Below are 17,773 nucleotides of genomic sequence, written 5' to 3'. Positions count from 1 at the left end.
TTAGAACCGTTGTCAACCAACATTAAATGAACAGCCTCCAAGGAATCTGTGTGGAGTTTGATTTCTTCTAATCCATTATGTGCAGAATAATGCCATTGAACTCCTTTTGTCAAACTTGGTGGACCTGATAGTTTGAATTGTCCCATACAATCTCACAGAGAATTTTTGTGGCTTTCTTGCATAGGCTCTCTTTTGCTTGTCTGTGTTCCATCTACTTTCTCTGTGGCTATTTTCCTTTTTCTGTCAAATGGTGTTAACTGTATCATGTCTTTCTTATAAGACACAGTGGGTGCCCCATAGCATCATGACAATGGTTTCATTGATTTGGCAGACACTTTCAAAATCACAATATCATGGAAAATTTCTGAGCTGGGGGGGAAAAAAAAAAAGAAAGTGCAGGACTTAAGTTATAACTGTACTAGTTTTAACTGACTAAATGCCATACTGAAACAGGTTTAAAAAACATACTGAAAGAAGTATGTCTCAATTAAATGTTAATAGTGACTGGAATAGAGAATTTATTTGGACGGCCTTTCTTTGGGAGGCTCTAACACAGGATTCAGAGGTTCTTGCAGCTCTGGATTGATGGGAAAGAGACTACATTGTGCATGTTGTGCCATCAATTGGTCCACAAGTACCAAGGCTACCATGGCTTCTACAATAGGCGCGGCTACAAAATACCATGAATAAAAGAGAAAGAATGAGCACAAATTGATGGTGATCACGAACTATGTTCCATCATATACCTCTTGGGACAACACAAAGGTTCATGGTGATCACGAACTATGAGATCTGTCTCTTTCTTGTCTCTAGTCAGTGTATGTTGCCTTTTCTGCATATCAAAACTGTTCATGACAATGCAAGCAAGAACAGACATACTTCTAGAGCAAATTAAATTAGTACGTGTTACAAACACAAATACGAAGGGGACCCTCCATGGGTAGCCCTTTCCAAGGTCATTAGGTACTCTCACTTGAAGACTGACCCATTCGGTAGGAAAGCCCATTAAGCTTACAAATCATACTTTACTTGTGAAGCTCCCTGGTATAAGACTCATAACAGTACCATGGCAAGGTTTTAATGACTATTCATAATCCTCATTTTATATGATACTATAAGCTTCCTCATAAGGTGTGAGGTTATTTACTTGAATGCTTAACATGCTTATCCACAAACCTTCAAAAGAAGAGAGGTATAGGACTTACTCTAATGGTAGGTGTTGGCTTGAAGGCGATTCTCATGTTTATGATATCTCCATTGGAAATTCCACCCTGATTGTCAATATGCATAGAGCATATATTATCAGAAAATCATCAAACTGCTCCCCAGAAACATCTGAAGAAATTACAAGACAACAAAATACCTGAATCCCACCAGAGCGATTTGTCTTTGTCCTCATCTCTCCACAACTGTCTATATAGAATTCATCATTGTGCTCACTTCCAGTCAAAAAAAGTGCCTACAATAGTCTCATTAACTGAGCCATCAGAACACATCCATGATGCCAATGAGGAGTTTTGTAGGGTTCTTTCTGTTTACTGCTTGTTACTGTTTGATTTCGTTTTGACTGTGTTGGTTACTATGTATTAGAATTTTACTCATTCTCATTGAATGAGGCAGGATTTTTCTTGCTATGTTATGATATTTTGGTGGAGATTCTATCAGAAACTTGCTTTTTCTTTTTTCAATGAACTAGTGCCTGTTCATTCAAATCAATAAGTAAACTTGAAAGGGCCAAGAAAATGAGATTAAAATACAACATGCAAAGCCACTACCAAATTGGAAGCCATTGGCTGCAGGCATTGATAGAACAGCTTTGCCAAGTTCAGCTCCAAGTTTATCAAACACCAGCGAACCTAGGCCCTGATCAATATTAGTGTTCGTTATTTTAAGTAGAAAACATATGTATTAAAAACAAAGATCAAATAACATGCTTCATTTCTTTTTATTTGCCTATCTTTCAAGTGAAACACGTAGCTGAGGGATTCCAAAACATTCTAGTTTATCAGAAATATCAAATATTACAAGGACATAACTTCTATTCTTGTAAAGCACCCCTATCTGTCCCCTTCATATATGTTACTGGCTTCACTGTTTTGAAGTCGTGGATGATATGACTCGTTCATTAAATATACCATCTTTTTTGTAGCACTTCTTTTCATTTCAGATTTTCACTTGTGCTCACAATTCTACTTGCTAACTTGCTGTGAAATCTCCCTTGAGAACTTGATGGTGAAAGATGAGGAGAAACTTACTGGTGGACAGTTTCTTACGATACAAGTAACAACATCGCCAACCGTATCACCTTTCAATCTAACGTCATCAACAACAGCTATCATCTTCTCTGCATATTGTGGATCTGGACATCGGACAATATTGCTTTCAATCTGGAAACATGTTGCAAATAGCAAATGAATTCTTAGTATCTTGGAAGAAGCATTACTCATAATTGATGAGTGCTAGATAAAAGCTTGAGCCATCAAGTAGACAGTAGTAACTTAAAATGATTACAAGCAACTCCTCATTCAAACAATTGGAGCCATAAAATTGCATAGTTTATTACCCTAATTACATAATGGGATAGGAGGTTTCAGCGTACTAATTCCTAAGATGGTCTCACAAGAAAGAGATAAATGCATAGCTAAAAATGCATAAAAAGCAACCTTAATCCACTAAGTGAGAATAGCTATATGAATCGTATTGCATCATTATGGTCTATTAACAATCAAATTTTTAAATAATTTATCAATTAAATGATTCCGTTCAATAACTTCATTAAATATTTTATTTGGTCTTCCTTTAACCACTTTTTAGAATTACCTACTTTACTCTCCTCGTTGATGTCTCTAATGATTTTCTTTGTATATGTCCAAACTACATCAAACCCCCTCTATCATTTTCTTTTCAATAGATGCCACGCAAACTCTTCTTATATGTGTTTAATATGAATATCTTATCTTTTCTAATATGACTATACATCTATATTAACCACTACAAAAAAATATGTCAATTGTAGCGGTTAGAGTGATACATTTCTAGCGGTTTTAACCGCAACAAATCAAATTTGTAGCGGTTTAGGAAACCGCTAGAAAAACAGGTGCAAGAAAAAATTTCTAGTGGTTATTTCAACCGCTACACATCATAGTCAAAACGATAGAAACTTTCTAGCGGTTTCTAACCGCTAGAAAATATCTGAAGGGGAAACATTACTAGCGGTTAGAAAACCGCTAGAAAATGGTCCCGGAAAAAAATTTCTAGCGGTTTTATAACCGCTAGAAACCAGCTAAACCAAATCTATTTTGCCGGGAATTAAATAATTTCAGTGGTGCGCGGAAATTTCTAGCGGTTCTATAACCGCTAGAAATGTTTTGGAAAATAAATTTTCCCGCCAATTGAATTTTAGGAAAGGCGGCAAAAAATTTTCTAGCGGTTTGAACCGCTAGAAATTTTGGCGCAAATTTGAATTTGACGAAATATTTCTAGCGGTTCAGAACCGCTAGAAATGTTTACCGTGCCAGAAAAAAAAATTTATAGTTTTTCATATTATAATTTTAAAAACCATTAAATAAATTATGTTGAAGAATTTTTGTTAATTTGTATAATTAGTTATATGTTACATTTTATATATTTAAATTTTGTAATAAAAAATATGTAATTAAATTATGAATGTGTCAAAAGAAGTGAATTTAATTTAATAAGATAATTTAATTGAATATTTAATAAGATAGTTGAATTGAAGATGATATATTTTGTAATATTGAACCTATAGTATTAGGTTGATGAGTATTTGAATCAGTTGAGGAGGGCATGACAAGTGTGGAGAAGAAAAATCTGAAAGGAAAGGAGAAATAAATATGTTAGTAAATTTTAAATAAAAACAAATAAAAGATACAATGAATTATAAAATAAAATTCACTTACCATACAGTAAAGAGAAAAAAACTACCATATGAGATAGTAAGAAAAAAAGAGAGAATTATGAAGAAGAATAGGAGAGGAAAGAAAAGAGATGGAGTAAATGAATGTAGAGAAGATATGGTATTTATAGAGATCAGCGACACATTTGTAGCGGTGTTTTTGTAGCGTTTTATTGCATTTTGTAGCTGTTATTCATTTTCTAGCGTATATATAAGCGCTAGTATTTTGTAGCGGTTATATTTGTAGCGGTTATTAACCGCTACAAATTTAGTTTTTTATTTTTTAATTTATATGTATGTATTTGTAGCGGTTAAAAACCACTACAAATTACAATTTTCTAAAATAAATTTGTAGCGGTTAATAACCGCTACAAATTACAACTTCGTAAAATAAATTTGTAGCGGTTATGTAACCGCTACAAATTAAAATTTTTTTATTTTAAAAAAACTGTACGAATTTTAATTTATACATATGTATTTATGGACGGAAAATTTTTAAATAATTTATTTTGGATGCTGCTATTCTCCATCATCATCCGGCCTGAAAGGACACATTTTAAAAAAATTTGTTAAATTTATAATGTATTTGGAAAAAATTAGTAATTAGTAGTTAATTATTTAAATAATTTAAGAAAAGACGTGTACCTGATAATTGGCAAATTATCATCTCCTTGAGGAAAGAAGTCTTCAAAATTCGAGGGTTGGAAGGGTTCACTGTCGTAAATAATGTCACCATCACCCATATCATAAAGATCCCGTGGCTTGAGGTGAACGACCATATTCCAGTCTTTATGTTTCTCGTCCTCGACATAGTAAATTTGGTGTGCCTCAGAAGCAAGGATATATGGCTCATCATCTTCAGATGCCCCCGTATGAATAAGTCTAGAGAAATTAACTGAGGTGATGCCCAAATGGTCAGTAGCGAGTCCCCGTGAAGTTGTCGTATTTGCCCAGGAGCACTTGAACAGTGTCACGGTGAAAAGCTGGTAACTCAACTCAATAATGTCAATTAGCTTTCCATAGTAAGTGACGCCTCCAAAGCGCATATCGCCATCACTACTGCTAGCATAACATCTCGTTCCGAATGTCCCGCAAACTCCAGAGTTTTGTGTGAGCAATCCCTGATCACGTCCAACCGTACAGAACTTGAAGCCGTTGACATTGTACGCGGTAAACCTTCGTGCATGGTCTAACGGACCGAGAGAAAGAGCTTTGAATTCATCTGTGTATGGGCTGTTGTCATTACGTATTCGACGTGTAAACCAACTGGGAAACTCTTTGTGGACTCTTTTATCAATGTCAGCAGAACGCGCACGGCCCCGTAGCTGACGCCTGAGATAACTCCTAAACTCACTATAGTAAAGTGTAATTTGTTAGAAGAGTCAGTAAGAAACAAATATAAAGTGTAAAAGCTAGTGAGCTTATATGATATATATACTTACTGCATGAAGGGTTCAACTTGGCTGCAATTTATCAAAACGTGTCTGTGTGCCTGGAGTTTCTCTGTAGGAGTGAGTCTGAAGAATTCATATCCTCCAACTGGTTTCCCAACAGGAGGAAATAAAGTTGACGTGGAAGGACCAGGAGGAGAATCATCTACGCGACGCGGGCGGTTAAAAGATGTCTCCATGTCATCAAAGTACCTCGAACAGAAAGTTAGGACCTCATCTCCGGAATAACCTTCTGCTATTGACCCCTCAGGCCATGCCTTATTCCTAACATATGATTTTAATTTTCCCAAGTACCTGTAAGTTAAAATTGCATTAATAATTACGAGTAAATGAAAGAACAATGTGAAATTTAAAGAGGCGGGAATAAAAGATAATCTAGTACCTCTCTATAGGGTACATCCATCGATAGTGAACTGGGCCAGCAACCTTTGCTTCTCGAACAAGGTGGACAGTCAAGTGAACCATAACAGTAAAGAATGATGGAGGAAATATCATCTCCAAGTGACAAAGTGTAAGAATAATTTTATTTTGCAGCTGATCAAGCTCTTCCGCTACCAAGACCTTCGCACACAACTTCTTGAAAAATGAACATAATTCTACCACAACCACCGATACATCAGAAGGAAGTGTGTTTTTCAAGGCCAATGGAAGTAACTGTTGCATAAGAACATGAGAGTCATGACTTTTCAACCCAGTAACCTTTCGAGCCTGCAGATCGATACACCTTGAGATGTTGCTAGAATATCCATCTGGTACTTTTATGTTCTTCAACGTCGAGAGGAAGATATCCTTGTTCTGCTTTGTCAAGGTGAATTTAGCTGGCTGAAACTTGTCGTTTTCATCAGGCCAAGCCTCTTCACGAATTCCCCAGGCCCGTAAATCTTTTCTAGCTGCGAGATGGTCTTTGGACTTTCCAGCTTCATTGAGCAACGTATATAGCACATTATCGCACACATTTTTTTCAATGTGCATAACATCCAAACTGTGTCGTAGCAAATTAGATTCCCAATAAGGAAGAGTGAAAAATATGCTTCTCTTCCGCCATTGCATAGGTTGCGTATCAGATGTCCCACGAGATCGTCGTCCCAATCGTTCGGGATCCACACTCTTACCAAACTCGACATGAACATCTTCTAACTGCCGCAAAATATCCATACCAGACAAAGTAACAGGAGGATCTCTCTTCTCCTGTTTCCCATCAAAGCGAATCCGTTACAATCTAAGTTTGTGCTTGGAATCAAGGAACCGTCGATGTCCTATGAAACACCACTTGCGACTGTGTGGAAGGCGACATGGCACAGAATCAAAATTGCACTCAGGACAGGCCAACCCAGTATGCACATTCCAGCCAGACAAAGTTCCCAAACCGGGAAAATCACTTATTGTCCACATCAAGGCTGCACGGAGATTGAATAGTTGCTTGTCATGTGAGTCATATGCCTCAACACCATTCGTCCATAGGTCGATCAATTCGTGTATCAACGGTTGCAGGTATACGTCAATATCATTTCCTGGTGCTTTCTTGCCAGGAATGATCATGGAAAGCAAAAAGGAGCTCTGCTTCATGCACATCCAAGGTGGTAGATTGTATGGAATTAACACCACCGGCCAGATACTATAACTTGTGCTCATGTTTCCGAAGGGATTAAAACCATCGGTTGCCAATGCAAGACGTACATTTCTAGGATCATTGGCAAAGTCTGGAAATTTCGCATCAAACGCTTTCCACGCCTCCGAGTCTCGTGGGTGCCGTAACCTACCATCTAGATTTTCCTCAGTCGCGTGCCACCTCATGTGCTGAGCCATTTTTGATGACATATACATTCTTTGCAACCGTGGTTTCAAAGGAAAGTATCTAAGAAAATAATATATTAAAAATTTAAAATACCGAATATTTAAATACTAAATATTGACTCAATTTAAAAAAATTGATGACATAATCAATTGTTTTAAGAATTTCAAATATCGAATATTTTTAGAGACGGAACAAGTAACACGCTGTAATAATTTGTACCTGAGAATTTTGGCCGATTTCTTCTTTTGCTTCTTGCCCTTCCGTACCGACTTATAGCGTGACGTCTTGCATCTCGTACAAATCTCTTTGTTGGCATCATCTCCCCAGTATAGCATACAGTCGTTTGGGCATGCATCTATCTTCTTATAGTTCAAGCCAAGCTTGTTAATAATCTTTTTTGCTTCGTAAAAAGATGGAGGGAATTCCGCTTGGGGGAAAGCATCTCCCAGTAATTCCAGCAACATAGACATCGCCTTGTCAGTCATACCGCACAAGCATTTGATGTGATACAGCCTCACCAAGAATGACAACTTCGAATACTTTGTACACCCAGAATAAAGAGGCTTGTCAGCTTCGGTCATGAGGTCAAAAAATTCCCGAGCAGTTTCGTTTCTTAGAAACTCCGGTTGAGGTCCCTCTACTTCATCTTCGTTGGGATTCGAGCTTTCGTGAACACCAAAAGCATCACACACAGCATCATTCACGGCATCGGCTTCATCCACTCGAACTCCCATCCGTGAAACTACTGGAACTGACTCAGCACCCATATCTAGCCGTTCCCCATGTAGTTGCCAAAATACGTACTCTCGCGGAAAAGGCTTAAAGATTAAATGTTCCTTAACAATATCTTTGGGATGCCACTTTTTGAAATTACATTTAGGATAGGGACACTGAATCTTACCATTTACGGCAGCATTGGCGAAAGCAAAATCCAAGAAATAGTTTAGACCAGCCAAGTATTGCGGAGTCGACCGGTGCAAGTTGATCCACGACCTATCCATCACTAATAATGTTCAAATTTCGTGAAAATATGACACAGAGCTCAAAGAGAAGTTAAAATGGAATTCAGTTGGAGTGTTTCAGCTTATAAAGGAGGCTGGTGGAATGGTCATTTTTTTGTAGCGGTTACAACACCGCTACAAATTTGTAGCGGTTTTAACGGAAATTTTCATTTTCCAGCGGTTATTAACCGCTAGAAATTCTAAATATCGGTTACAAGCCGATAGAAATTTCTAGCGGTTTAACGGGATTTTTGTCTCCATCGGTTTTGAATTTTCTAGCGGTTATAAAACCGCTAGAAAAATAGGTAAAATTTGGCAATTTTCTAGCGGTTTACAAGAACCGCTAGAAAATTACTCCTTTTCTAGCGGTTTATAAAACCGCTAGAAAGTTTCACGATGGTTAAAATTCAGTTGAATTTTCTAACGGTTTTGGAACCGCTACAAACGATATTATTTTTAAATATTAAATAGAAATACTGCACAATAAATTAATAACATTATAAAAATAAATATTTATTAAATTAATAAATGATTATAGAATTATTTTGATTAATTAACATGTTTAACGTGTTTAATAAATTGTAATGTTGATGTTGTAATAAATAAATAAATATTTCAATATTAATTAGTACTTGACATAAATAAAATTATAGAAATAAATCAATAAAGTAAACAAATAAATATAAAATTTAAATAAATATCTAAATAGTATATAAAACCGTAAAATCAAGATTCTAATAAAATCCCATACAATGAAAGCAAGATAAATCATGGGTAGGGGGCAGAAGCAGCATCATCGTGATCATCCTCTGCTGGATCCTCCGGCTGGGGGTGGGCAGGCCGCTCAACCTGCTGGGACTGGACTGGCGGATGGGGGGGTAGGGGCGGGACTGGTGGCAGGTGTAGGTCGGGGATGTCAGGAACCGAGATGTTTGGAGCTATACTGACCACCACATGATGCAGAGCCGTAGCAGCTGCCAAGAGCTGGTCAAGCTGCGTCTGGAGCTGACGATCACGCTCCTGCAGCTGACGATCACGCTCCACGATCCTGGCCTCCATCCTAGCCTCGAACTCTTGTCTGAGCTCCTCTCGCAATTCCTCTGAGGATGAGGAACCCGGCCGCTTCACACTCGCATGAGAGCTCCCAGCAGTATATGAAGGGCCAGCGCCACTTGAGCGGGGCAACCTAGTCGGTGTAGGTCCAAGTCCAAGCCCGCTAACTCGACCAAGGTGCTGCGGCCGGCCACGACCCGCTAAAAGTGAGGTGGTGGGATCCAAGGCAGACCCCTGAGACTCACGCAACTCGGAATCGACCTGAGTCATCCGTGCCTACCAAAATTAATATAAAGAAGTTAATTATAATATAATGATATCTACACTGTGATATTATATTAATATTTAATTTATTACTTACCGCTATCTCCTCAACCTCATCCGACGCACGCCCGTCTCGGGGTTATACACCATCGGCCACATCTCGCCATAAGTGGCCGTGTATCCCCGCTCCTGCCGTATCTTTCCCTCTGTAAATGAAATCAAAGAAATAATTAGTTACAAATTAAATACATATACATATTTAATAAATTTATTTCAAGTACTCACAATCTCGTCATAAGTGATCGCAAAGCTCCTGGATCCAGCCCTATGACGTATCGTCTGATGCCTGACGCTCCCAGCATTTTCCTAGAAAGAGCCTGAAGCAAAATGTAAAAAAATTAAATTAAATGAGTCAAGTCGGATAAAAAATAAAGAAATTATAATTAATACAATATTATCATACCATCTGGTCAGCCGTCATCCTAAAATAGACGTAACTGGACCAGTCTTTATCCGGGACTCCACCAGGTACATCTGCCAGTATCTCCTGGAGGGGCCTCGTCCCGTCACCTTTCTTCTCCCTCCACAGGTCGGCCCTCCTGTTCTTCCATGCCATCCCAAGCCTCTTGATCGTGTCAGCCCTCAACTCCTCCCCCAGAATAAATTTACTCTATGATTAAAATAATAAATTAACTAAATAACAAATTATAAACAATAATTAAGCAATTTCAATAATCAAAAACAAATAATTAGTTTTTAACTAATTTAAGAATATTATAAATAAAATATAAATTAATCAAAAACAAATAATAATTAAACAATTAAGTAATTTAAATGAAAAAATATTTTACTCAACTAAATTTAAAATTATTATAAGTAATAAATTAATGAAATCAATAACAAATTATTTTCATTTAACTACTTTTAAATAATTTAAATAAAAAATATATATATTCATTTAACTACTTTTAAAAATATTATAAATAACAAACAAATTAAATAAATAAAAAATTATAATCAAACAATTAAATTATTTGAAAACAAAATATATAATCATTTATTTAAATTAAAAAAAATTATAAATAACAATTTTATATTACCTTCATCATTTCCCAGCCTTGCTGCTTCTTGTCTGCGGTGATCTTCTTCCAGTCCTGCACGTAGATGGGGAACAGCGTCCACTGCTGACCAAGGAGGCGCACGTACTTGTTGTACAACTGGCCACCTTTCTTCGTCGGTTGGCCCAACTCATTGAGCAGCACAACCACTCGTCCACTCGTCATCATAGACAGCTCTCTGGCTGTCAGCCTCCGATAGGACCTGTTCCCCTCAGTGTCTGCAAAATTTAATTAAGAAATAAATTATATATCAATAAATTAATACAATTTCTATATAAATTAAATACTGATCAAAATTTTAAAAAGTTAAATAAATACTTACCGACAAATTCCACCTCATAACCAGCCTGACGTCTCGGAGCAGGACGCTGCGCAGCCTGGGGATACTCATTCCCCTGATCTTGCTCCTCCTCCTCCTTCTCGTCAGCAGCATCAGCATCAGCATGGGGTTGCTCATCCCCAGTAAAATGAGCCTCCTCAGTCCGCTCAACATCATCCTGCTCCATAAAACTGAGGATATCCTCCTCGCTAAGATCGTAGTCATGAATGCTGGGGAATGGCTCACCAGCATCATAATGAACCTCACTGGGTCCAGCTCTCTCAGGATCAACTGGGTCTTTCCCGTGTCGACGAGTCATCCTAATAACAACAAATAGTAATTATTTATAAATAAAATAAAAAGAAAAATTATTTATAAGCTACAACATAATAAATTAAATAAAATAAAAATTATTTATCAATAAATTACTATTTTTACCTGAAAATAAGGATCTGCAACTGAATCAGAACTCGAATATGTTTGTGGAGAAAATTCTGCAGAGCTTCGCTTCCAGAAGATTGAAGAAGTGAGAGTGGGGGGAGGGGGTTATATAGACCGAGAATTTCTAGCGGTTCGGTCCAAAACCGCTAGAAATTTCTAGCGGTTTTGGACCGAACCGCTAGAAATTCCCAACGGTCACAAGTGCCTCGGGAATGGGCAGAAATTTCTAGCGGTTCGGTCCAAAACCGCTAGAAATTTCTAGCGGTTTTGGACCGAACCGCTAGAAATTTCTAAACTCCTCGGGGAATGAAAAATATTTCTATCGGTTCATATATCAACCGCTAGAAATTTTCAGTGTCTAGCGGTTTATTGGCCTTAACCGCTAGAAAATAAACGCTACAAATTTGGCGCCAAGTTCCCGCCAAAACCCGGGGGATTTTCTAGCTCTAACTTTCTAGCGGTTAGGTGGTAACCGCTAGAAATGTGCGGGCAATGATCAAACCGTCTGTATTTTGCAGCGGTTTTTAGAAAAACCGCTAGAAATGTTCCGCTGCTACTTCAACATTTTCTTGTAGTGAACATTGCGTCCATTTGGCTCAACTGTCACAAGTCCAGAAGCTCCTTATTTCAGCTTAGAAGTACGTTTAAAATTTTAAGGCTGTTTGAGATCGCATTTTGTAGCCGAAACGTACGTTTCCACTGGTAAAAGCTATTTTTTGGATTTTGAAAATGTTTGGATTGACTTCTTTTTGTGATGGACTTTTGGGGTCTAATGAGCTTTTGAACAGAAGCTACTTTTTTACACTTTTGGGGTGAGGGACGGTGGAGTGTCTAGGAGAGAAGGAAAGAAGAAAGAGAAGATATAATACTAGGTATGAGCAGTTTTTTTTTTTTTGACATTCATACATTGTGAAAGTTGAACAATAAACTGAGGATAATATTTTTTTAGTACATACTGAACATAAATTATCGAAGAAGTAAATACTGAACGTAAAATTGGAAAGACAAAAAAAGCACCATGCCATTTTTTCATTTATTTACTTAATGTTTATATTTTTTTTGTAAAAAAGAAGATATCTTTTTGTTTTTATTTTATTGCTTAGAACCTACTATTATAATATTATTTAATAAAATTTATGTCCTTTTCAATCATTTTGTATCTAAACTTACTTTTTCATTATTCATCCAAATAAGTTTTACCTTCTCAAACTAACTTTTTTACAAAAATTAATACAAACATAAATCACATTACTCTATCTGACTTTTACCTAATATGACTTTTACAAAAATCAAATTAAAAAAAAAATTTTTTATCACTTATCCAAACACACTCTAAATCTGTTTGGTTGAGTTTTTACTTTTTACTTCATCTTATTTATGGGCCAGAAGTGGGATTCAACACATGATTTGAATAAGCCAAGCTGGGCTACGTTTTGAACTTATGCACTGTGCTTGTGATTGGAGAAATAACCCTAAAATAATAATAATAGAGTGTCAGATATTCTTCTCTCCCTTTTGTACCTTTATTCTCTAATTCCAAAGTTTGTTTCGTTTTCTCCACCTCGCTCACACTCGTTCACTGTTATCCTTTTCTATTTACAAAAACCTTTTTATAATATTTCTAATTTTTTAAAATATATTTCATTCATTAAATTCTCTTTTCTTATTTAGATAATTTAAGTTCATTACATTATATAAATTCATTTTTTTATCATTTTTATTATTTAATAAAAATCATACTTTCCTTGATAATTTTATAAACTAAACTCAATTTAAATTCATTGTATTATGTAAATTTATTTTTTATTATTTTCCATTGTCTAATAAAAATCATACCCATTTTGGTAATTTTACAAACTAAACTTACTTTTATTCAATCATAATCTAAACAACCTTTTACCCAATATAACTTTTATAAACTAACTTTTATAAAATTTAATCTAAATACAATTCACATCATCTAATTTAACTTTTACTCAATCTAATTTTTTCAAAAGTCAAATTGACAATAAACTACTTTTCTTATCGCTAATCCAAACGGAGTTATTATTATTTCAGTTATCCCAACTTTATGCTCTTGTTGTCTATTTAAAGCCCAACATTCATGACCATATAGTATTGATGGTCTTACGTCAATCTGATAAAATTTTTCTTTTACCTTATTAATTAGGTGTTTTTTTATGACAAATAATTCGATAGTATTTCTCTATTTAAATCACTCAATTTGAATTCTATGAGTAGAGTCTCTATCAATTTTACCTTAAAAGAAAGATGATGCTTTATGATCCCCTAATTACTAACTGCCCATAAAATTATGGGGAAAAAGTGATCATCTACATGTTTCGAGACACAAAATTTACTGCAACAGCTCAACATCAAGTTACTAATGAGAATCTGACACCCGATCAAAGGTCAGAGTTTCATGATCAATGAGATCCCTGGGAAGAACTACTTTATTAACTTGAGAGGTATAGGCAAGAACCTGAGTCACAAGAAACCTTTGATCAATGAACTAGCAATATTATTTTAAAGCAATACTTGTAGTCCAACTTCACACACCTCAGTTCCTGAAAACTCCTTAAGGATTTTCCTAGCAACAGCACCAGAAGCAACCCTTGCAATGGTTTCACTTGCTGAGGATCTACCACCACCCTTAGACATAAAAAGTTGCGGAACAATGAGCTTATAATGCAGAATTTGATGTAATAAAGCAAAATCCACTTCTGCACATCATGAAATCACATTGGAAAGTCAGTACCTGCACTGATCTGACGCCATACTTCATATCATAGGTTGCATCTGCATGTGAAGGCCTATAAGCTAAGAACATCTCACGATAATCCTGAATCAAAAACAGGACCGTGGAGTAAGACAAATAAATGTTTGTCTCTTTTTTTTTTTTTTTGGAAAATCACTGTTTAATCCCGTATAAGCAATTTGATCGCTAAACTTCCACAAGTTGGTAGCATGCAATGACAAGTTTCGATACAAGATATAACAAGAAGTGCTTATTACTCACTTATAAGACTTTTAGCAATTAGATTATGAGCAAAGCATTCTTTTCTCTTCAACCACTTGTCAATACAAAAATAAGGAACCTGTAGCATTAAAGACTCACATCTTCTTTCTGTTCAACATTAGGAACAAAGACATGGATTGGAGTTAGTGACACCTGCAATATTGAAATGAAGAGATTACCTCTAGGTCATTTACATGTATCATATAAGTTCTGATGAATTAAAAATAGAAAGAACAAAATTTAACCTTCGGACACTCCTGACAGTATTTTACAGGCATCAGTCTCTTTTCTAGCAGTTGCTGAGTTTGTTCTGACCCGGCCTCCTGATAAATCAAAACCTTAGCAAGGATGTGTTGTTTCACAATATTATATCATCAGTTATCTTATTAACAAGAAAAAGTATTACCACCACTCATCCTTAATATAAGATTCAGATAAATAATTTGAGAACATCAAAAAAATTAGTTAAGTTGGTTATTTATAACAAATGTGTGTTGATTTTTTTAAAAATATTTTCTTTAATCATGTGCATTGAAACTACCTCTTGGTGAGAACTCCTTATAATTAAGAGGGATATTTTAGAGAAAAATTATAAAGTTAGGAGACAAAATATATTAAAATCTTATATTTAAGACCTGAGACAATTCCTAACTAGTCTTACATTAAGAACCAAAGGAATACTATTCTATTCTAAATATAACAACTAATTGGAGAATTAATTTTGTTTTTAAATAATAAGGCTCAAATCCATTTTATGTCTCAAATTTATATTTTTTTTCCCCAAGCAGATTGCATATAATAAGGTGTGGTTTTATCAATGAAAGTCATAGTTAAATAGAATAATTTAAGGAAATTCGTAACTAATTTCTTAGCATCTATAAATTAATTACTTAGTTCTTTTATTAAACACCATAGGGAATATTGATCAAAAGCAATTAGAGGGTGATGTGCCTTCTATCAAGATGTTCTTGTATGTCAGCTTCCGAGAGTGGGAGAGGGAGACGAGAAGGGCAGGCATCAATTACACAACCAACGCCTCTTCCATGAGATTCTCCATATGTTGTAACACGAAAATAACTTCCAAAACGATTTCCAGTTGCCTGTATCTCTGTAATTAAGCATTAACCAATGATATTAAAAAAATAACCAAGGTTCAAATGTCAACTGAGAGAGTGCTCACATTTAGTGTCTGATAATGACTGAAATAGGATCGCCTTCAATAAAAAGATACTTATACGTAGTAAGGAAAAAAAAAAAAAAACAGACCCCTCACTTTATTTAAATAAGCAAATATGTTAATTAAATAAAAAAATAAAGAAAGAAAGAAATAATATTAATGTTTTGTTGATTTACTTCCCTCGATAGTTGACATTCTTATGCCTTCCATTTTCTATACCAAAGTTGTTGCGTTCTGATTAGTTCTTGCCAATGGGAAGCTTAAGCCTCTCTGTGTGTGTGTGTGTGTGTGTGAAGGTGAATTACACATTTTATTAGTATAAAATGGTATGAGTCAGGTTATCTTTTACAATAAAAATTGGTAGTATTAAAAGTAAAATAAACTTGTTAAAATATATGTGTAAGTTATTTTTAAAAAATAATTATGATCTCTTTGTAAATTGTTAATTTTATAATTAAAATATTCTAAAAAGAAATTACATGTCCAGTAAGAAGAAAGGAAAATGGCTGTAAAAATCTCTTATTGTAAAATTTATCAGCACCTAAAGACATCTGAGTTTGAGCGAGTATAACTTATCTTCAGCAAGTACAACTTTGTTTTTTAGATGAAATGTGCAGCTCTTCTTTAGTAGCGTGCAGATTAAAACATATCTTACAAATGTCATTTTGTTCTATACATAATTGAAGAATATTTACACCCATTAAAGATAAGTTACACATGAGTGCTTAGAAAATTTCAAGTGCTCATGTGACACCGGTCATTTTTAAGAGATTTACTATATCATTTAAATATACCACCTCCCATCCTTAATATATATAAGATCTTGTTTGACTTTTATTTTGGTCCTAAATATAAAACCCTAATCCATTTTGTCTCTTATATTTATTCTTTTTTCTCTAAGATAGTCTTTCTAATAATAATAGTTCTAACCAATACATTGATTAGTAAAAACATTTTAGAAAATACAACACTTATTTATAACAAATAACTAACTTAATTTATTTTTTTAATCTACTCAAATTAGTCGACTAGCTCTTATATTTAGGATAAGAGGTAGTATAACACAAGTTGGAATCTACATACATTGAAAAAAAAAAAATTTCTTTACACACACATAAAATTGATAGAAATGAAAAACGTGAAAAGAGCCAACAAAAGAGTGATGATGGGAAGAAGCAGAAGAAAGGAGAGGAAGAGAAAGCTTACGGAATGGCCTGTGAATGCGATGAGGACGAGGAACTGATGGGGATATAAGAAATGTGATGCTGTTGGAGATAGAAAACGCCATTATGATTATGCAATGAAGCAAGAAAAACTACCACCCAGAAACAAATATATAAAGAAGAAGAAAAGTGGAGTTGCAGTTGCAGAAGATTTCCAGTAATTGAAGAAAAGAGAAGAAGCAGAAGGAGGAGTGTGTTGTCATTTGCCATGAGAAATCAAATCAGATCCACATCTACTGGTCCCAAAAACACCAACGTACTCCAACTCCTCCTACAAAGCTACCACAATGTGTTTATAGCCTCCACACACACCACACACACACACACACACACACACTGTAATACGTAGGATATAAAAAATGGATAAAGGATAAAAGTTTAAAAAAAAAAAAAAATCCTGAAAAAGACTCTTATATTTACACAAAATGAAAATAAAAATAACCAGTTTTGGTAGGAATGAATAAAGACTCTCTTTCATATGCATTTTTTGGTTAGGTTCTGATCTGCTCCATCTTCTTTTTTACTTTTTTTGGAATAAGAACCGGATAGCTTTCTATTCAAACCAAAACTAAACAATACGATAACTATCTTCCTTCGTCAAGATCCGTCCCTTCTAGGAAAGGAAAGGTGGAGATTGATCAGAATGACGACACTTTATGGACGAAGCGTGTGTTGTTATCTTCATCATCATTATCGACGATAATACCCCGCCAATTTCACTGTTACTTAAGGGGCTATTTTCTTTATATACTCCTCCGGTCTTTAATATAGGACCTTATTGTTGAGTTGATTTTGGTCATAAATATAAGATCTATTTCTCATATTTATCAATTTTTTTCTAAATTACCCTGTAAAATGTGTGGTGTGTTGTAAGTTAGAGTTAATGCTTATATGGAATGATTGTATTCCTCCTATCCTTAATAGAAAATCTATTTAACTAATTTAATTAAATTAAAGAAGCTAGGTAAGTTAATTAATTATAAGAAATATGACATG

At 35.1% G+C, this 17,773-nt stretch overlaps 1 pseudogene; it reads right to left on the bottom strand.

Moving 5' to 3' along the window:
* Window positions 1–518: 518 nt before the first annotated feature.
* Window positions 519–16,842, bottom strand: LOC114752362 (chorismate synthase, chloroplastic-like; annotated as a pseudogene).
* Between the last annotated feature and the right edge of the window lie 931 nt (window positions 16,843–17,773).

Source organism: Neltuma alba, unplaced genomic scaffold, assembly GCF_004799145.2.
Source record: "Neltuma alba isolate B1F8T4 unplaced genomic scaffold, ASM479914v2 tig00007351_pilon, whole genome shotgun sequence".
NCBI classification, from domain to species: domain Eukaryota; kingdom Viridiplantae; phylum Streptophyta; class Magnoliopsida; order Fabales; family Fabaceae; genus Neltuma; species Neltuma alba.
This window is presented reverse-complemented; position numbering and strand designations above follow the sequence as displayed.